The sequence below is a fragment of the Nicotiana tomentosiformis genome, chromosome 12 (genome assembly GCF_000390325.3).
Source record: "Nicotiana tomentosiformis chromosome 12, ASM39032v3, whole genome shotgun sequence".
Taxonomy (NCBI): Eukaryota; Viridiplantae; Streptophyta; class Magnoliopsida; order Solanales; family Solanaceae; genus Nicotiana; species Nicotiana tomentosiformis.
Window position 1 is genome coordinate 42,479,669 of NC_090823.1, and position 23,396 is coordinate 42,503,064.

General features: G+C 38.9%; 1 long non-coding RNA gene across 2 annotated transcripts; it reads left to right on the top strand.

The window, feature by feature from the left end:
• Positions 1 to 3,834: 3,834 nt before the first annotated feature.
• Positions 3,835 to 22,586, top strand: LOC104093403 (uncharacterized). 2 transcript variants are annotated; one of them, XR_011412947.1, is made up of 5 exons: positions 3,835 to 3,980; positions 4,127 to 4,183; positions 20,040 to 20,108; positions 21,148 to 21,218; positions 22,309 to 22,586. It is a non-coding gene; the product is annotated as an uncharacterized lncRNA (long non-coding RNA). The 2 variants fall into 2 exon arrangements; XR_011412946.1 differs by lacking the exon at positions 21,148 to 21,218 and having other exon boundaries at positions 3,837 to 3,980.
• The last annotated feature ends 810 nt before the right edge of the window (positions 22,587 to 23,396 follow it).

Sequence of the window (23,396 nt, forward strand, 5' to 3'; positions counted from 1 at the left end):
TCTTTGTATTACAAAGAATATTTCTGGCCATAAATGCATTGTAGAAAAGTTACCAACTCTATCGTAAACCAGAAGTTTACTGATTCAATTACTTTTGTGCTTTGGCATGGCCGTTTGGGCCATCCTGGATCAATAATGATGAGACGAATTACTGAAAATTCGAGTGGGCATCCATTAAAGAACCTGAAGATTCTTACAAATGATAAATTTTCTTGTGATGCTTGTTATCAAGGCAAAATGATCACTAGACCATCACCAATAAAGGTTGGCATTGAGTCCCCTACCTTTTTAGAATGTATACATGGGGATATATTTGGACCTATTCACCCACCAAGTGGGCTGTTTAGATATTTTATGGTCCTAATAGATGCATCTTCAAGATGGTCTCATGTGTGCCTACTATCATCTCGCAACCTGGCGTTTGCAAAGTTATTAGCCCAAATAATTCGATTAAGGGCACAATTCCTAGATTATCGTATAAAGGCTATTCGCCTTGATAATGCCGGAGAATTCTCATCTCAAGCTTTTGATATTACTGCCTATCAGTTGGAATAAAAGTTGAATATCTTGTAGCTTATGTTCATACTCAAAATGGCCTTGCAGAGTCATTTATTAAACAGCTGCAATTGATAGCAAGACCACTACTTATGAAAACAAAATTGCCCACTCCTGTTTAGGGCCATGCTATCTTGCACGCATCATCACTTATCCGTCTCAGACCAACACATTATAATAAATATTCTCCGTCACAATTAGTTTTTGGTCATGAACCAAATATTATCCATCTACAAATTTTTGGATGTGCTGTATATGTGCCAGTAGCACCACCACAACGCAGTAAGATGGGCCCTCAAAGAATGTTAGGAATATATATTGGGTTTGAATCACCCTCTATTATTCGCTATCTTGAACCATTGACGGGAGATTTATTTACTGCACGATTTGCAGATTGTCGATTTGATAAAATAAATTTCCCATAATTAGGGGGAGAGAAAAAGAAAATCAAAAGAGAAATTGTGTGAAAAGTTTCATCATTATGTCACATTGATCCACGTACCCCTATATGTAATCAGGAGGTCCAGAAGATCATCTATCTACAGAATATAGCAAATCAAATGCCAGCCGCATTTACTGATTTGAAAAGGATAACTAAGTCGCATATCCCTGCAGAGAATGTGCCTATCCGAATTAATGTCCCAGCAGGACCATCTACTAGCATGAAAGCTAGTGAACCTAAAGCACGCCTGAAGCGTGGTACACCTTTGGGTTCTAAGGATCGAAATCCTAGAAAAAGAAAATCGACAAATGATCAAAATGATATTATGAAGGTATCTCCTGAAGAGACCCAAGATCTGATTAGTTCTGAGATTCCTGAAGAAATCAATGAACCCGAGACTCAAGTGAGTGAGGAACTTTTAATAAGTTCTACTGGAGATGGGATTAATTTAAATCGATCTGAAATAGTGGTGGATAATATTTTTGCATATAATGTTGCACTTAACATTATGCAAGATAATGAGAATCTTGAACCCCGATTTGTCGAAGAATATCGACAAAGAACTGATTGGCCAAAATGGCAAGAGTCAATTCAATCAGAATTGAGGTCACTTGCTAAAAGAGAGGTCTTTGGACCAGTAGTCCAAACACCTGCTGGTATAAAGCCAGTTGGTCATAAATGGGTTTTTGTGCGAAAAAGGAATGATAAAAATGAAGTTGAAAGATACAAGGCTCACCTTGTTGCACAAGGATTCTCACAACGACCTGGAGTCGATTATGAAGAAACATATTCACCAGTTATGGATGCCATAACATTTCGATATCTCATCAGTTTAGCCTTACGTGAATGGCTTGAAATACATCTAATGGATGTGGTTACAGCTTATGTGTGCGGATCACTTGATAATGAAATTTATATAAAAATCCCTGAAGGATTTAAAATGCCTGAACCATATTAAAATCTCGAAAAATGTACTCAATCAGATTACAAAGATATTTGTACGGTTTAAAGCAATCTGGGCGCACGTGGTATAATCGCCTCAGTGAATATTTGCTGAAAGAGGGTTACATAAATGATGTTATTTGTCCATGTATTTTTATAAAGAAAATAGCTTCATAATTTGTTATACTTGCTGTTTATGTTGATGACATAAATCTTGTTGGAACTTCAGAAGAGCTCCAAAAAGGCAATGGAATATCTTAAGAAAGAATTTGAGATGAAAGTTCTTGGAAAAATAAAACTTTGTATTGGTCTGAAAATTGAATATTTAGCAGACGAGATCTTTATCCATCAATCTGCCTATACAGAAAGGCTCTTAAAATGCTTTTACATGGACAAAGCGCACCCATTAAGTACACCAATGGATGTTCGATCACTTGAAGTGAATAAAGATTTGTTCCGACCTCCAGAAGAGGATGAGGAACTCTGTGGTCCCGAAGTACCCTATCTCAGTGCAATTGGTACACTAATGTATCTTGTTAATGCTACATGGCCTGGCATAGCATTTTTTGTTAATTTACTAGCAAGTTATAATTCTTCTCCTACACGGAGATATTGGAACGGGATTAAGCATATATTGCGATATTTAAAGGGAACTCTTGATATGAGTTTGTTTTATACTAACAAAGATAGTGTAGATCTTGTTGGTTATGCAGATGCAGGTTATTTATCTGATCCCCATAAAGCTAGATCTCAAATCGGGTACGTCTTTACATGTGGAGGTACTATCATATCATGGCGCTCCACAAAGCAATCTATTGTTGCTACTTTTTCAAATCATGCTGAAATAACAGCTATTCATGAAGCAAGTAGGGAATGCGTATGGTTGAGATCAATAATTCATTTTATTCGAGAAAAATGTGGTTTGGAATGTGAGAAAAGACCCACAATATTATACGAAGATAATGTTGCATGCATAGCCCAATTGAAGGAGGGATTTATAAAAGGAGATAGAACAAAGCACATTTCACAAAAAATATTCTACACACACGATCTTTAGAAAAATGGTGACATTGATATGCAATAAATCCGTTCAAGTGACAATCCGGCAGATTTATTCACTAAATCTTTACCAACTTCAACTTTTGAGAAGATGGTATACAAGATTGGAATGCGGAGACTTAAATATTTGAAACAAGGTTTTCATCATGGGGAGTAAAATACTTTATGTACTCTTTTTTCCTTACTAAGGTTTTTTCCCACAGGGTTTTCCTTATAAGGTTTTTAATGAGGTAGCTAGTAATGCGTATTACTAAATATGTGTACTCTTTTTCCTTCACTAGGATTTTTTCCAATAGGGTTTTTTTCTAGTAAGGTTTTAATGAGGCACATTATCTTTTAATGAATATCCAAGGGGGAGTGTTATAAATATATTATATTATGGATGTTCATTTAGTACTCCGTTGTAAATAAGCTTCCTGAAGAAGCTTATCCATATAAGGCTCCGCCGAAAATATGTTTATCTATTTAGTACTCCATTGAAAATAAGCTTCCTGAAGAAGCTTATCCTTTCGGTACTCCATTATGGATAAATATTACTCATGGTAGAATATTATCTATATCTGGTACAACAGCTTAAAGTAGCAGCTTACACAACAGCTTACAAGCAGCTTGCAGCAGCAACATACAAGCAGCTTACACAGCAGCTTGCAGTAGCAGCTTACACAACAGCTTCCTTTTTTCTATAAATAGAGGAGAATTCAGTTCATTATGTACATAAGTTTGAAGTTTGAATAATATATCAGTTTCTCTCTATAATTGTCTTTACTTTACTGTCTTTATTTTATAACATTTATTTATTTTTTCAAGTTTTTCTTTTTTTTCGAAAAACCCACGCCTTAGTGTAAACCCGCAAAAGGAAGCCCTCAGCCTACAAATCCATATCGCCGAAGCAAGCCTCAGGTTTTTCCCCTTCAATCATAGGTTCTCCGGCCTTCAATTGCCGATATCTATCTTCAATCTCTTTGGGATTACCAAGTCTCAGGTATTCATCTATCTATCCCCATCTCTTTCACTCAATATTTCTACACTGATTGAAGTTATTTAGGAGTCCATCTACATACAAACTGAAGTATTTCAAACGAAAAGTTTCAAATAGTGGAACATAAATTCTCAAATTTTTTTTAACAGGTGAACCGAATTTCTATCTGATAGATGAAAGCAGAATTTGCCCCCTTTTCATTTAAGGTACTTCTTCTTTGAATTTTTTCTTATACCTGTTTTGACCCCTCTCCTCATAGTTTATTGATTCTATTTCTAGTTGGTAGTTAGTCCTTTAACTTTTGAAGATAAAGACTTCACCGAAATAAGGAATGAAAAAAGATAAAGGAAATTAATTTTATAATGCATTTCATCAAAATAATCTCACTCGAATTTGCGATAGTTAATTGAAAATGCGGCATTGGAACTCCAAAACCAGAACAATTGCAATTAGAATTTTTTCAAGTATGGATTTTATGTATGTTTTACTTAAATTTTTATATACCAAATCTGAAATATATGTATGTCCCTTCAAATTATAATTTTTTTTTTCAATTTCTAAATGAATATATCAACCACCCAACATTTAACAAATAAGTTTAACTTGGCAGCAACTATGAAGAGATTACTATCATATGAACTCTCTTATTATTGCATGTTGAAGCGTATTATATTGGCCACTAACTGTCCCTGAGGAATGCCTTTTGATGTGAGATATTCTTCTCCTTAGTTCTTCATATTCCATTCACCAAATAAAGTAATTTGAGTAGGAGGGTGTATTTATATCTTAATGCCTCGTATCCTGACTATTTTCACCAAACAAAGTGAAAGAAGTAAAATTGTACACACAATTGATGTGGAATTTATATACACAAATGGAGGACTGACTTGAGTTAATCTAGGAAAATCACGTAACAATAACCTTAATTCACCGACATATCCTTCCTATATTCCTCCTTATATTCCTCATGCATGATCCTTCATATGCCTCTTGGGAAAATAATCCCAAAAGTTATAGGTAATTGGGTTTTGTTTAGATATCCCGTGTACATTGTGTCATTTGTAATTCTAGTGTTTAGTTATTCTACTGCTTTTAAGTTTGTTTTTCTCTTGCAAATATCAAGTAAATTTCCATTTGGTGATAATTTTTTAAGCATTAGATGTTTCTTCTTATTCCGTAATCATTATCATAGTTAAGAGACTTGAAGTAATAGTAAAAAACTTAAAGGATAATAGTTCACTCTAATATACCATAAGCCTGGATGAAAAGTTAATAGTTGAAAAATTAATTTCTTTCTCTTTCTCCTTGTTTAATTATGAATTATATACAGATTTTTAATTCTTGTATATTTTTTGGCATGTTAATCTTCATCTTCATTGCCCTCTTCCATGGTGATGATAATTTGTCAAGATATTGTATTTAGCTGTCATAGCCCAAAACCAACAGTCGTGATGACGCCTATCGTGGAACTAGACAAGCCAATTATTCAACTATTCCAACATAACCAAAAGCTTTGAAAAATAAAATATGGAAGCGGTTAATATTTAAGGAAAACCTTTGAAAACAGAAATAAATAGGCAGCCCAATACAATCTCTCCCAAAACCGGGATGTCACCGAATACATGAGCATCTACAATAGAAGATAGTCTAATACAGTGTCTAAAGAGTAAAAACTGAAATACAAGTAAATATAACGAAGGAGGGTCAAGGTAAGCGAACGTCATGCAACTACCTCGATAGTCTCCCGAGATCCTGACTCCACACTCAGCAGCCGCCGTGACCGTAAGCACCTGGATCTGCACACGAGGTGCAGGGTGTAGCGTGAGTACAACGAACTCAGTAAGTAACAAATCCAAATTTTGGACTGAAAGTAGTGACGAACTCAACCGGCATAATTCAATATAAAAATAACAATGCAGAAACGTAGGCATGCTTTCAAGTTCAACAGATAAACTCAAATAGTAAAATAGATCAAATCTGAATGATAAGAAGAATATAACTTCTCTACTTCTACATGCCAATGCACATGCTATATGTGATGCACCATGTTGACAGCCTCATGTGCTAACACTCTCAATTTCTCAATCACTCAGTACTGTATATGTCCAATCCGGCCCATGGAAGATCCATCCCGGAATATATACATTGACTGATAATCAGTCACCCAGTACCGAGTAGGGCTAATATGGCCTGTGGAGAAGATCCATCCCCAGGTATATAATGCTTCAGACAAGATCCATGTTTAGGGAAGATCCATCCCTCAATATAATCAATCGCGCTCCTTGGGGTGTGTGCAGACTCAGGAGGGGCTCCTTCATCCCAGGCGCTATCATAAATCAGTATAACCGCTGCGACGTGCAGCTCGATCCCATAAATGTCACTCATAGTCAGGCCCTCGGCCTCACTCAGTAATCAATCTCTCCAGTCTCTCTCACGGGCTCGCCATGTCAATGAAACTAGCCCGAAAACAATGATATAATGCATCAATAAATAACAATAGAGACTGAAATATGATGTGAAATGAATGAATATGACTGAGTACGAAATATCAATAAAATCGGTAAGATAGCAACAAGAAACGGCCACTACGAGTCCCAACAATATCGACATATAGCCTAGACATGATCTTTAGCATGTTTAACAGCTTAATTACTTTATCACATTGATGAAAACACGGACATCAACAAGATAAGTCCACTATACAGTGCCATCGAATCAACCAGGCCATAATTCTCACGGTGCACGCCCGCACGCCCGTCACTTGGCGGGGTTTCGAACCCTCAGAGCCAAGTTTAGAAGTGTTATTTACCTCAATTTGAGCAAAACTCTACTCCAACACGCCTTTGCCTCGCAAATCGGCCTCCAAATACCTCGAATCTAGCCATAACAGTACGATACAATCAATATGGGCTAAAGGAATCAATTCTACCGGAAATTATGAAGTTATAACTCAAAAAACCAAAATCGGCACAAAACCGGTCCCCGAGCCCACGTCTCGGAATCCAACAAATATCACCAAACCCGAAAGCCCATTCAACCCCGAGTCTAACCATATCAAATTTACTCAAATCCTATAACAAAATCCCATTCAAAACCTCAAAAATCTAGCCCAAGAACTCTTCTTCATTTTCCTAAACTTTTCACCCCAAATGACAAATTTAATGATAGAATCAAGGCATAATCATGGAAATTAACCAAAACTAGATAGGAATCACTTACCCCAAACACCCACATGAAAAACCCTCCAAAAGTCACCTTCTACCGAGCTCCCAAATCAACTTTGTGATATGAACTTGAAACCCTCGTTTTTGAAACTTATAATCTGCCCAGTTATGCCTTCATTGCGAATGCGACCATTGCCTCGCGTTCGCGTAGCACAATTTCGTCTGTTGCCCAAAACCTCCTTCGCGAACGCGTTCAACCACTCGCGAGCGCAATGCTTCGCTGACCCCTCACTTCGCGAACGCGACCACCCTTCCGCGAACGCGTAGAACAAATGCATGGGGTCCCAATTGCCTCCTCTCTTCCTCGCGAACGCGTGACCCTTCTCGCGTTTGCGATGCACACACTGCCCAAACTTTCGCGAATGCGACCCCCTCCTCGTGAACGCGAAGAGCAAATCCTCATCAGCCTCCAGATACACTTCGCGAACGCGAAGCCTTCCTCACGAACGCACAAGAGGAAACCAGTAACAGGAAACACCAGTAGTCTTCAGCCATTGCCAAGTCCAAAAATGATCCGCTAACCATCCGAAACTCACCCGAGGCCCCCGGGACCTCAACAAAACATACAATCAAGTCCCAAAACATCATATGAACATAGCGGAGCCTTCAAACCATCTCGAACAACATCAAAAACACGAATCACACATAGATTCAAGCCTAATGAACATTAAACTCCCAATTTTTACAAACGATGCTGAAACCTATCAAATCACATCCGATTGACCCCAAATTTTACACACAAGTCACAAATGATACCACGGATCTACTCCAACTTTCGAAATTGGAATTCGACCCCGATATCAAAAAGTCCACTCCCGGTCAAACTTTCCAAAAATTCAACTTTCGTCATTTCAAGCCTAATTCAACTACAGACCTCCAAATCATAATCCGAACACGTTCCTAAGTACATAATCACCTAACGCAGCTAACGAAATCATCAAAATGCAAATCCGTGGTCGTTTACCCATTAGTGAATATCCGATCAACTTTTCCAACTTAAGCTTTCCATTATGAGACTATGTGTCTCAATTCATTCCGAAATCTTTCCGAACCCGAACCAACTAACTTGATAAGTCATATAACAGTTATAAAGCACAAAAAGAGTAGTAAATGGGGGGACGGGGCTACAACTCTCGAAACGACCGGGCGGGTCGTTACATCAGCACTATCCAGTGTTCGTAAGAGGCGAAAATGTATAAATCTAAGTCCAGGTAAACATTTAAATAGCCCATCATTTGCTCAGTATCATTCTCTAAGAACTTCAGTATTGTTTTATTGATTTATCATATAACTAAATGACCTTTTTATAATCTATTTTTTCTCATAAGAATTGAATGTATCATAAGATGTTAATTGATTTCTTTATACTAACATTCCTTTAATTCATAATGTTATGTTCATTACTTGTTTGGCTAGCTTCTTTTCTGAAATTTCAGGAGCTTTGTCTTTTTTTTCCCAAGTGCTTGATCCAGAATAAATCATCAAGTGCCTATTTTCTGCACCTAGCAGTTGTCTTAGCTCAACTCTGAGTCATATTTTATAATACTATAGCTAAACTTTTCATGCCTAGCTATGTCATTGTCTCTTGTGGGTGCTTTGAATGAATTAAGAGTGTTACTGTCCAACATGTTTTATGGTCCAGTTAAAGCCATGCATCTGTGAGCAAGCATGCCTTAGATGTTTTTTACCTGGAAATATTTTAAAAGCATTAGAAGTATGGTATGGTGCAAAAAGTTTAAAGCATGTTCACTTAGGACTAGGTTTGAATCATTTAGTATAGACATATCATCTTAAGCTACTTTAGCCATGCTGACAGAGAAAAAATGAATGTAATATGTTACTGGTCTTGACCGGTAAGCAGGGCATTACGACAGGCAGCGCTTTGCCATGTTACTTTCTCTTTGTGCGTTATATACCTAATAACTATCGCAAGTGGATGTTTTTGCATTATTTACCGGACAAAAGTTTTTGCAAATGGATCATCTAATTTCATAGTAAGCATTTTTGTGAATAATGTCATAGGTTGAAGATTGTAACAATCACCTCATCATTCTTTAGCCTTATAACCTTTGCATTATCAGCGCAAAGTTGTCACTATATAACTTATCTTTTCATTATCGGCTCAAAGTTATGACTACATAATTTTAACTTCTGCAAATAGGTCTATTGTTACAAAGTGCATAATCTAATTGTTAGTATGGTATGTTATAACTCAGTAACAAGACTGTCACGATCCAAAATCCATTAAAGGTTATGATGGCGCCGGACACCGCTGTCAGGCAAGCCAAAAATAAATACTTAATTTGCTTCTCATTTTAATATCTTTCAAATCATATTTTTCTTCAATTAAATAGTAAAAGATGGAATTCACAGTGTAAATAATAATATTCTTAACAATTTCAATACAGAACAACCCATAATCACCCCAAAATCCGATGTCACAAGTGCATGAGCATCAACTAGGAATGTAAAATAAAATACAACATCTTTTAGGAATACAAATTTGGACAGGAGAAATATAAATACTCTGAAGGAGACTCTGCCGGCTGCGGGTCGTAATATGAAATGCAGCCCACGTATGTCCCCGTATGCATACACGCCTCTGTTCTCACAAGGCCACTAGTCACATATGTACCTTCACAAAAATATGCAGCAAGTGTTGTATGAGTACGTAATCAACGTGTACCCAGTAAGTATCTAGCCTAATCCCGGAGGAGTAGTGATGAGGGGTCGACATCGACACTCACTAGTGGTCCAATAACATCAGATACAGTAAAGAGGTAAGTAAATATGAGACAGAGTAAATAAATAAGATGGACAAGTATAAATCACGTGGTACAGATCCCCCCTCTTTACGAGGAACTCAAGCTCTCCATTAGAAATTCCCTCCTTAATCGGAGCATATATATAGATATAGTGGATCTCATCAGATGGATTATTATAAATCAAATCGGGAAAACTCGCAGATACACTGACTTCTTGCCAAATATTACGCACGATTCCATGAGGATATGATATAGGAAATGCCGAGGAATATGGCCCGATCCAACATAAATATTTAAACTGTGCACTGCCGAGGGTCAAACGACACGAACTATAGATACATCTATTAAACTGCCGAGGCGAACGGCCTGCTCCCATAAGAGTGTGGTACATAAATCCTGTCGAGGTGATCGACCCGATCCCATAAGAGTGAAATACACAATCTTGCCGAGGCGAACGGCCCGATCCCATAAGAGTGAAATACATAATCCTGCGGAGGCGAACGACCCGATCCCATAAGAGTGAAATACATAATTCTGCCGAGGGGAACGGCCCGATCCCATTAGAATAAGAAGCTTGGACAGGTCCTTGACCCCACTCACGAATAAACATGTGAGTTGCAATTTCTTTAATAAAAAACCTTTCAATGAAGTATATATATATCAGGAAAATATGTCATAGAAGGAGTAAAGTTATTCGGTGACTAATCATGAACTCGTGAAGTGTCTACAATAGCAAGTCTAGTCTCAAGTAGGTATGTAAAACAGAGGAATTTATTAGGCGAGAAAATTCTCAAATAGTGCAGCTACAACATGATGTGAACCTAAGCCTACCCAGACAATAGCATGAATGTATCTACGTACGGGCTCTCGTCACCTCGCGCGTTCATAGCCCCCACAACAAGTAGCACACATCAATATACAACACTAGGGGTAATTTTCCCTAACACCGCCCTAACACCTCAAACCGGTGACCGCCGATCCAAAACTAGTCAAATAAGATGCAACCCAATCAAAATATACTCTAATACTCATAATTAATCAATTTATAATAATTTTCAATTCCGCTCGAAAAATCGATAAAGCAACCCTCGGGCCCACATGCCCGGATTCTGAAAATTTTTGAAGATAAACTTTACCCATATTACCACGAACTCAAATATATAATTTATTTCAAATTCCATGTCCAATTTTGTGGTCAAAATCCAAAAATACCAATTTCTAGGTTTTTCTTCAAAATTCCAAATTTCCACAAATTTTCAAGTCTAAATCCATATATAATCCAAGTATTTAACTTGCAATAGGTGGGAATCACTTACCTTGACATAGATGACGAAAATCTCCCTTCTAAGAGCTCCATATAAACCTGATCGCACTGATCCCAGGTCCAATAATCTCGTCTCACCCAGTACAAGCTACTCAGGTAATAAGCCACCCCAGACGTTGCCAAAAGTCTCATATGATGCCACAATGTGCCAACAAGCTACAAACTCGAATGTGATACATAAGGAAACGAACTCTGGAAAGCATTTCCCAACCCACGTAACTAATTTAAACAACCGAAAACATATTATGGACCTTCCACAGAAAAATGAGAAGCAAAATACACAATAGAAGATATGGGATACTGTACTCAACATCACACTGTTGGGCGTGCAACCCAATCCAACCATGATACCGTTGCGGTGTGCAACCCGATCCAACCATGATACCTGTGGCGGCATGCCACCCGATCCACACATAATAATCTATAAGAAAATACTTACCGAGCTAAAATGCTCATAACTACAAAATACTCGAATATCGACCACAAACACGCGAAGTGCATAATACAAATCCTGGGGAGACAGATAGCGCCATACGCTACGAAACTCGAGCACAACTACGATGCAATAAATGACCCGTATCTCGAGAGCCATCCTGCTCTCACAACACCACCAATTACATGGGATCTCAATACAAGTGTGAATAATCAAACCACCTCACAACCCACCTCACATAATATAGAAATACACAGAAGGTCCAACAACAGAAATATCATCCAAGGCCCGACGACCCCTCCGAAAACAACGCTATGCTGAAATGAACACATCCGGCCTGATATAGAGCCCACATTCACATTTAGATCCATCCACATACCTCAAGCCGATTCTGATCGTACCGCACTGGGCTAATAACCCTTCAAGGACCCAAAATGACCTATTCACGACTAATAAGAACATCCGTCAAATCCGAAACGAACTCACATGGTCCACAGCCCAAGGAATAAAATGCCTCTCAGACATAAACTCGCGCACTTGCGATATTACCATGACCTCCACATTCGGTCTCAATCTTTAACAATCAAGTGACTGACATGTCACACTTATACAAATCTCCCTGTGGGGCATGCTCGCACGACCATTCCGCTCAGGTAGCAAGGTTCGCACATTTATACCACCAGTCGTTCTAATTCTGTAGAGTGAGTCAAAAATCTGCAAGTCAATACACCAAACCTCTTCCACATGACACCGATCTCAGGTGACGCTAAAGACAATACCAGCTTACTCTAAACATCTGAATTCTTCCCTGCTCATCCGAGCTCTTGACATTCTTGTCGACATCAACTGCAACCTTGATCCTCAGCTTCCAATTTATTCTTAACTTGCCTTAGAAACAATAATAGTTCCATTCATTACCGTAACGAAACCCAACAACACTCATCCCAAGTGACCCAATCCACGAGACCACATTGTCTCCAAAACCCATGAACCATCACATACCCTTCTTATGCGCATATTCACATCTTCAACTGGTACACCCATTCTGAAAATCCTTCTATTAATCCGAAGTTATTTTATCCTATTCCTCCAATGCCACACTGCAGACCGAAGATAACGTAGAACACTCCAAGCCCCTTTCATAAACCATTGCAAAAGCTCGATACTTAACCATACTACGAACTCGAAATCCTTAGGCATCACACTTAGCTTGAAGCTACAATTACATAACCTTGGGACCCACCAATATTCCTCCTTTCTCATAGACATGATCCTGCACAATCGACCTGCTAAATTTCTCAAAATCCTCCTGTTAAACATTTTGTGAACATTCTGAATCACTAGCCATATTCACATATTCGACCTCTTACTGGATTGCCAGTAGAATTCTTCGTAGAAGCTCCGTCAACACCACGAAATCAGTAAACCATCCTAATCCCATGCTCATTCACCAGCTGTAGAAGTCTGTTCACTACCCATCAACATCAACTAACGGTGCGATAATACATTTCAAATCTGAGGTCATGTTGCATCCCTCTTCATATCAAGTAACTCCTTTCTGTCGTATCCAGCCTTCCTCAGTATAGCAGCCAATATTCCAAATTAGTCCGTAGACCCAGTCACTGTCCACCATAAATCCCAAATCACTCTAAACCTTCCCCACGGCGTGTAGCTATCCCTACCACAGAACCCATATGATACTCTGCCACTCTCCCACTTTGGTCAAACCCTCTCCTTTAAGCAACTACTCGACTTTCGCTTCTCACACTTGGCCTCCCAGAAATTTAACCACCACAAGACACATTTCACATGTCCTTCCTGATCCTCCGCTGCCCAGTTGTTGCCTTAAATCAAAATCCGTCTCTGTAGCACTTGAACCAATAGATCGCTACGAATTTTAAAGCCTCTCTGAAGATTATCCTTCTCGAACCATCAACACTAGGAACACCGATTCGATCCTAAACCACTGCACACCGCGATCTTTAACAGCTGCTTCCCCGGCACTATTCCACAATACCTTGCCCCAAAGGCGAATTGAAGAAGGCCATAACATCGGCGAACCATAATGCGTTTAACAAGGGCGATGACACCACATCACAATTGATAACTCCACCACGCTCAAAATACCAAGTCTCGTTACTCCATCAACCCAAAAACTCATAGTCCGATTGCCTTTCCTCCGCTGGAAATAAAACACTTAGCCTCTAAATCATGCACTGAGTAAAATCTCCCTTCAAGTCATTCACTGCCTCGACGCATAGACAGGCATCCTACCATTACACAATCATGGTGCGATAACAACGCATGAATCATCATAACAATCAATGCCAAATCTCAAAACCATAGGAAATACTGATGTTGAGCTGAAATGACAGGACGACCTTCCACAAGGCGACGGTAATAGCCCAATCAAACATGCAGGCAGAGACATCCTGCACCACCTCTATAGTACCATGCCAATTACTCGATTCCCAATCTATAACAAGCGCTTCACATCGCATAATATTGAATAGGAAAGAAATAAAGGTACAAACCTCAAAAGAATCAATTCGCACGATGAGGAATCAAGAAGGGAACTGCTCCTAACAGCCTTGTAGCCTCTCGAAGATAAGTACAGACGTCTCCGTACCGATCCGCAAGACTCTACTATACTCACTCATGACTCGTGAGACCTAAGTGAACCTAGCGCTCTGATACCATGTTGTCACGACCCAAAATCCATTAATGGTCGTGATGGCGCCGGACACCGCTGTCAAGCAAGCCAAAAATAAATACTTAATTTGGTTCTCATTTTAATATCTTTGAAGTCATATTTTCCTTCAATTAAATAGTAAAAGATGGAATTCATAGTGTAAATAATAATATTCTTCACAATTTCAATATAGAACAACCCATAATTACCCCAAAACTCGGTGTCACAAGTGCATGAGCATCAACTAGGAATGTAAAATAAAATACAGCATCTGTCTGGAATACAAATTTGGGCAGGAGAAATAAAATACTCAGAAGGAGACTCTTCCGGCTACGGGTCGTAATATGGAATGCAGCTCATGCAAGTCCCTGCATGCATACACGCCTCTGCTCTCACAAGGCCACTAGTCACATATGTACATGTACAAAAATGTGCAGTAAGTGTAGTATGAGTACGTAATCAACGTGTACCCAGTAAGTATCTAGCCTAACCTCAGAGGAGTAGTGACGAGGAGTCGACATCGACACTCACTAGTGGTCCAATAACATCAGGTACAGTAAAGAGGTAACTAAATATGAGGCAGAGCAAATAAATGAGATGAACAAGTATAAATCACTAGGTATAGATCCCCTCACTTTACGAGGAACTCAAGCTCTCCATTAGAAATTCCCTTCTTAACCGGAGCATATATATAGATATAGTGGATCTCATCAGATAAATTGTCATAACTCAAATCGGGAAAACTCGCAGATACACTAGCTTCTTGCCAAATATTACACACAATTCCATGAGGATATGATATAGGAAATGGCGAAGCGTACGGGCCGATCCAACATAAATATTTAAACTGTGCACTGCCGAGGGTCGAACGACACGAATCATAGATACTTCTATTAAACTGCCGAGGAGAATGGCCCGCTCCCATGAGAGTGTGGTACATAAATCCTGCCGAGGCGATCGGCCCGATCCCGTAAGAGTGAAATACATAATCCTACCGAGGCGAATGGCCCGATCCCATAAGACTGAAATACATAATCTTGCCGAGGCGAACGACTCAATCCCATAAGAGTGAAATACATAATCCTGCTGATGCGAATGACCCGATACCATTAGAATAAGAAGCTTGGACTGGTCCTTGACCCCACTCACGAATAAACGTGTGAGTTGTAATTTCTTTAATAAAAACCTTCCAATGAAGTGTGTATATATATATATATATATATATATATATATCACGGAAACATGCCGTAGGAGGAGTAAAGTTATTCGGTGACTAATCATGAACTTGTAAAGTCTCTACAATAGCAAGTCTAGTCTTAAGTAGGAATGTAAAACAGAGGAATTTAATAGGCGAGAAAATGCTCAAATAGTGCAGCTACAACATGAAATGAACCTAAGCCTACCTGGACAATTGCATGAATGTAGCTACGTACGGGCTCTCGTCACCTCGCGCGTACGTAGCCCTCACAACAAGTACCACACATCAATATATAACACCTAGAGGTAATTTCCCCTCACAAAGTTAGACATGAGACTTACCTCACTCTGACGTTCCAAATCCGTTCCAGCACCGCCTTAACACCTCAAACCGGTGACCGCCGATCCAAAACTAGTCAAATAAGATGCAACCCAATCAAAATATACTCTAATACTCATAATTAATCATTTTATAATAATTTTCAACTCCGCTCGAAAACTCGATAAAGCAACCCTCGAGCCCACGTGCCCGGATTCTGAAAATTTTCAAAGATAAAATTTACCCATAACACCACGATCTCAAATATATAATTTATTCCAAATTTCATGTCCAATTTCGTGATCAAAATCCAAAAATACCAATTTCTAGGTTTTTCTTCAAAATCCCATATATAATACAAGTATTTAACTTGCAATAGGTGGGAATCACTTCCCTTGACATTGATGATGAAAATTTCCCTTCCAACAGCTCCATAAATTGTCCAGCCAAATAAAAAATGGAGGAAAATGGCCAAATCCTGTCCTTTAAAAACCTCACTGCCCAGGCGACTCTTATTCGCGAACGCGACACATCCCTCGCGTTCGCGATGCTCAACAACCTCACACCCAGAAATATCTCTTCGCGTTCCCAGCACTCTGATTGCGTTCGCGAAGGCCAGCTTTCCAGACCTCTCGCGTTCGCGTTCCTTTCTATGCGTTCGTGCAGGCCAAATGGCCTTAGGCCCATCTCCCCCTTTCTTCTTCGCGTTCGCGTCGCCTTGGCCGCGTTCGCGAAAGCTTGCCCAGCTCTTGCCTCGCGTTCATGTCCACTTGCTCACGTTCGCGAAGGCCAACCCAGCAGCCTTACAATTTCCTCTATGCGAACGCGGGACTTCCTTTGCGTTCGCGAAGAAGGACACCAGACACCAACAACAGCAGTCCAAAACAGCCTGAAATGATTCGAAACCATCCCGAAACACACCCGAGGCCCCCGGGACCCCATCCAAATCACACAAACCTGTCTAATAACATAATACGGACCTGCTCGCGGTCTCAAATCACATCAAACAATATCAAAATCATGAATCGTACCCCAATTCAAACTAAATGAACATTAAAATTTCAAACTTCGACATTCGATGCCGAAACCCATCAAATCACGTCCGATTGACCTCAAATTTTGCACACAAGTTACATTCGACATTACGGACCTACTCCAACTCCCGGAATCGGATTCCGACCCCAGTATCAAAAATTTCACTCCTGGTCAAACTTCTCATAAAGCTTCCGAATCCACTTCTGGAAGCGCTCCCAATACCAGAATCACCATAAGGAACTTTTTCCAGATTCAGAATCCCAAACGGTCATCGCTAACATTGAAATACACTTCAACCCAAATTTATGAAATTCTTCCAAAATGCTGATTTCTACAATAGGCGCCGAAACACTCACGGTTCATCCAAAATCTGATCCGGACATACGCCCAAGTCCAATATCATCATACAAACCTGTTGGTACCTTCAAATCCCAGTTCCGAGGTCGTTTACTCAAAATCACACTTTAGTCAATTCCTCCAACTTAATGCTTCCAGAATTAGAATTCTCTTTCCAGATCAATTCCGAACTTTCCGAACTTTCCGAAATTCAATTCCGACCACGCGTACAAGTCATAATACCTGAAGTGAAGTTGCTTGTGGTCTCAAACCACCGAACGACACGTTAGAGCTCAAAACGATCGGTCGGGTCGTTACAAAAACTATATCATACTATCATGTGTTAATATTCATTTTATTTTATTATTTCAGGTCATATTATTTGATATTCAGAAATTTGACATGTGGAAAACTTAATTATGATCAAGAGTTACATAAATTGTTATGTGCTATTTGTTGTCTAGTATCGTAGCTATGTCTCACCAGTTATTTGAAACAAACTGCTGGTTATTTAGTTCAAATAGTTTATTTCTTTTTAATATGTCGGTACTATGAAATTACGGATTGGTGGTTGTTTTTGTCGTGAATTTTAAGAAATGTATTAATCTTTTTAAAATGACTGCAATTCTAATTATTATTTGTGAATGTAAATAAGCAAACGAGCATTAGAAGTGTTAAATTTTGTTAAATAAAGGTCATTTCACAGAAACTTTAGTTGCCATTACAATTTCCACTAAAAGTAGTCCCTATTGTTGGCAATTGATGGGTTTTTACCAGCAATAACAACTGTCGCTAAATATATGAGGTAGCATATTCCACAGGTAGTTTTACTGGCCATTGTAATGGTTGGTAAATAAATGCCACTAAAAGTAATGACCTTTAATAAATGGTGCTTTTACCGGCACTCAGTTGAATTGCCGCTAAAACCTTTAATGACGTTGGATACAACGGCTAATAAGCAATTGCTGGTAAAAGATTTTACGGCAATTTCTATTTCCGCTAAAGTCAAACTTTATTGCCTCTAAATGCCATTTTTGTTGTAGTGAGTGTTATTTGGCATAAGTAGTATAACTTGAATTCAATATTATAGAAAAAACATATAATAATCCAAAATTTTAATAATTCGATAAGCAATAAAGCGAAACACGTAAACGTTTACCAACGAAAAATTTAATAAATCTCGTTTTCATTCAATTTATCAGATAATGTTTCTCTCTCTTGTCCTCATCGTTTTCCTCGGTAAGCTAACTCCTTGTTGTATAGTTGTGTTTGGGTGTCATGGATTCATGGTGCAGTGGTGTAACGACCCAACTGGTCGTTTTGAGTATTTTAGCCCCGATCCCCTATTTATTGCGTCATCTATATTGTGTTGTTGTTATGTGATTTGCCGGGGTGTTTGGTTTTGATTTCGGGTGAGATTCCGGGTGAAATGGGACACCTAGTACCTAAGTTGGAGGATTAAGTTGAAAGGGTTGCCCGTAGTTTAACTTTTGTGTAGATGACTCCAAAATAGAGTTTTGACGATTTCAATATATCTGTATGGTGATTTTGGACTCAAGAGCGTGTTCGGATGTTGATTTGGAGGTTCGTAGGTCGTTTCGGCTTGAATTGGAAAAAGTTAGAAAGTTGAAGGTTTGGAAGGTTGAGAAGTTTAACCGGGAGTTGACTTTATTGATATCAGATTTAGATTTCGATTTCGGAAGTTGGAATAGGTCCGTCATGTCATTTATGACTTGTGTACGAAATTCGAGGTCAATCAGAGTTATTTTGGTGTGATTCGACGTTAGTTTTGGAAGTCGGATGTTCGTAATTTCAATAGGTTTGAATTTGATTTCGATCGTAGAATCGATGTTGTTTGATGTAATTTATGGCCTCGAATAGGTCCGTTATGTATTTTGAAACTTGTTTGTATATTCGGAGGGGGTCCTCGCACCTGCCGAGGGTTTTGCCGCAGGTGCTGACACGCAGGTGCTTGAGGTTGATTGCAGGAGAGGCCTTGAGTGAGCTTGGATGGGATCGCAGGTTCTAGGTGATTTCCGTAGCTGTGAGTCTGCAGGTGCGGAGGAGCTGGTCGCAGATGCGGACTGGGCCAACTTGGTCTATGATCGCAAAAGTGGACATTGTCAGCAGGAGCGCGTGCGCAGAAACACTCATATGTTAGCAAGAGCGAAAGCGCATATGCGCGTTTGTATCCGCAGAAGCGGAATGTGCTAGACCTTAGTTGGAACCGTACCTACGATGGATTTTTTGCAGGTGCGATCCTATGCCCGCGGATGAGAAATCGCTGGGCAGAAATAGAGGTCTTCGAGGATTTAATTGTTTTTTTTATTTTTGGACCAAGAGAGTTCGGTTTGTGGGGATTATTTGAGGAATTTTCAGGGAAATCATCAGGGTAAGTGATTCTAACTCGGTTTTGGCTATATTACACGAATTTATTATTATTTTCATCATTTAATTAGTGGTTTCAGTTGAAAATTTAGGAAAACATTGTGAAAACTTCTTAGAATAAATTTTTGGGATTTGAAAGGCGATTTAAAGTCGGATTTGAGTAATTTTTATATAGTTGGACTCGTTATCGATTGGGTGTTCAGATTTTATAATTTTGGTCGGGTTCTGAGACGCAAGCCCAGGGTTGAATTTTTGAGTTGAATTTTTATTTCTCTTTAAAGATCGTAACTTTATTGTTCAGAATAGTTTCTTTTAGTTTATATTTATAGAATGCAGTTGTTTTGGCTAGATTCGAGCCGTCCGGAGTTGGATAATCGATGGAAAGACTTACTAGTGGATTGAGTTAGCATGTTTTGAGGTAAGTGTCTTGCCTAACTTTGTGTGGGGGATTACCCCTTAGGATTGGTGTTGTTTTGTGTTAATTGTGATATGTGAAAGCCGTGTACGCAAGGTGACGAGTGAGTACACGGCTAAATATGGTAATTGACCGGTTCTAGCTATGTATATTCTTTTCATGCATTTAATTGAGTTACCATAATATGTTATATTCATCATCTTTAGTCTATCTTCATATGCTTTACTTGTCTTACCTCTTACTTGTTTTTTGCCTTTACATGCCTAGTTGAAATTATTATTTCCTCTATTCCTTATTCATTATTTAACTATTGAGTTCCTTACTTGAAATTGTTATTTCTTGGAATATCTTGTTGTTGAAATTGGTATTGAGTTATAAAAGCCGTGATTCACATTGAGACAAAGTTGTTAAGTTGTGAAATACTATTCTTGTTGAGTTATTCACTTCCGGTTATTATTATTGAGACTCTTGTGCATATTTTGGTTGAGCCATGGGCTATTTATTGTGAAAATACCATTATTGTGGTTGGCAAGCTGTGATATTGGGCAGTTAAGGTGCGATTTGTGATACATTGTGATATTGATACGCATGCGGCGGTATAAGGATTGGGGTTGAAATGCATGCAATGAGATAAGGTGGGCTTGATATGCGTGGTGCTAGTAGGGAAATTACTTGAAGCCACGCGGTGTGATAAGGTGGGCTAAAACGCATGAAGCTATTTCGGGAAAAATAATTTTTAAAACTAAATACAAGGGTCCCACAGTAATATAAGAAAAGATTGTGAATTATTTTGTGATTTGAGACTACGAGGTGGTACCTCAGTAGTGATTCTTGTTGATACTTTTCTATTATATCACTTGTTGTTTTGGTTGATTTGTTTCCTTCCTTCTATGATGCCTTATTGGCCCGAATCTTGATTTTGACCAAGTGAGCTCGAGGTTGACTTTTGTTGACTTTTATAAAAATAATCTAAATTGAACCTCTTTTGTTTGTGGGTAGTTTCTAAAGCTTATTTCGAATCATTTGGTCAATAATTTGTTAGGTTTAGTTGGCTTGGAGGCTTGATCAAAAGGCAATGTCGTGGTTGATTGATCGCTTGGGTTGCGGGGTGAGGTAAGTATTGGGTCTAGCCTTGATTTGAGGGAATTAGGAACCCTTGAACGATATGTTATTTGAATTACGTGTGAAACGGCGTATATGCGAGGAGATGAGTGTATATACACCGTCAAAATAATTATTTCCATATTTTCTCGTTTTTCATGAATTATCTCATTAAATGCCTTAATTGTTACATGCTTTAATTATTTTCTATGCCGTAATTTGTTATTTGTCATTAAGTCTTCTTGTATGGAATAGTTTGTCCCTTCACTTACTCCGTGATTAATTGCTACTTGCCTTAACTGTTTTACTTGCATACTTTAATTGTCACATATTTTATTTGTCATGTTGTTTTGTAATATTTGTTACATTTCTTTGATTATTACATGGTTCATTTATTGCCTTGCACTCATACTCTTTGATTGTAGAAATTCTTATAAATTGAGTTATTTGATTGTTTATGTTCATTGAAATTGTTTGTGGATCGGGTTGCATGCAGCAACGGGAATTGAAGGATAATAGATTGAAATTGTGGAATAAGGATTATGATATTGATAAATAATAATATGGTGGGATTGGGTTGCGCGCCGCAGCGGTTTGTGTACGTAATAATTGTTATTGATAAATGATGATATGGTGGAATAAGGGAGGATTATGATATTGTTTAATGATGATATGTTGGAACAAGGGAGGATTATGATATTGATTAATGATAATATGGTGGGATCGGGTTGCATGCCGCAAAAGACTATTTACGTTATGCCTGATATTAATAAAGAATGTTAAGGTGGGATTGGGTTGCACACCTCATTTGTTGTGTGTGTTGTACTTGTTGTTGTTGTTGTTGTTGTTGTTGTGTTAGTTCGAACATTTTTTATACGAGCTTAAGAGATTTGTTATTCTGGGCTTAACTGCTATACTTTCATTTTCTGTCTTTTTTCCCTTTTATTACAGAAAAATTCCCTTTGAGTTTATTCATTTTGTGTACAGGTTATTGTAAGTGGCTTGCTTTAGCCTCGTCACTAGTTTGTCGAGGTTAGGCTCGGCACTTACAGAGTACGTTAGGTCGGTTGTACTCATACTACTCTCTGCAATTCTTTTGCAGATAACGGAGTGGGTCCTGAGCGATGTTTAGTCGATTTACGCGGATCCAGTTATGGACGAAGACTTGATGTATAGTTGTACAACATTCGCAGTCATGAAGCCCTCTTTCCTCCTATCTTTACTATTTTTTTCTGAGTTCAAAATAATGTATTTTATTCAGACCCTGTTTTTAGCGCTCTAGACATTCATGTAGTCGTGACACCAGTTTTTGGGTTAAGTTTAGACTCGTTATTCAGTATTGTTATACTATACTTCAGACTTATATTGTTTTCATTGTAATTATCTTGTTGTAAATTGTTAAAACCAGTAAGTTTTCTATTCATGTCGGCTTGCCTAGGAAGTAGATGTTCGGTGCCATCATGACCCCGAGGTTGGGATTCGAGGTCGTGACAAGTTATATCAGAGCAGTAGGTTGCTTAGGTCTCAAGAGTCATGAGCAAGCTTAGTAGAGTCTGGAGGATCAATACGGAGACGTCTGTACTTATCTTCTAGAGGCTGTGGAGTTTTAGGAAAAAATTCACTTCTTTCTTTCTCTATCGTGCGATTTCATTCTATTATTGATAATTGAACTATTCTATTCTTATTCTCTCGCAGATGGCGAGAACGCACAATATCTGTAGCCAGACAGGAGCCGGAGCCCCCTGTGGACCAGGGGTAGAGGCCGAGGTCGAGCCAGAGGTCGATGCAGAGGCAGGACTCAGCCTAGAGCTCGAGCAACAACACCCCCAGTGGAGCCTCAGATTGATCATGAGGAGGAGGTCCCAGCTCAGACCGCACCCATTGGACCAGCTCAGGTCCCGGAGGGATTCATAGTCACTCTAGTGCTTCAGGAATCTCTAGTTCACTTGGTGGGACTTATGGAGAGTGTGGCCCATACCGATGTATTTTCGGTGGAACCAGTCGTCTCTTAGGCTGTTGAGGAGCACAGACTCCTTCTACTCACACCCCAGAGCAGGTGGCTACACTATATCAGACTCTAGTATCCCAGCCAATTGGGGTAGTTTAGCTAGTTGTTGTGGCATAGGCCGGGGATAGGCCTGCTATGTCTTCTGAGGCCCTGTTGGGGATGAGTAAGTTTACCAAACTCAT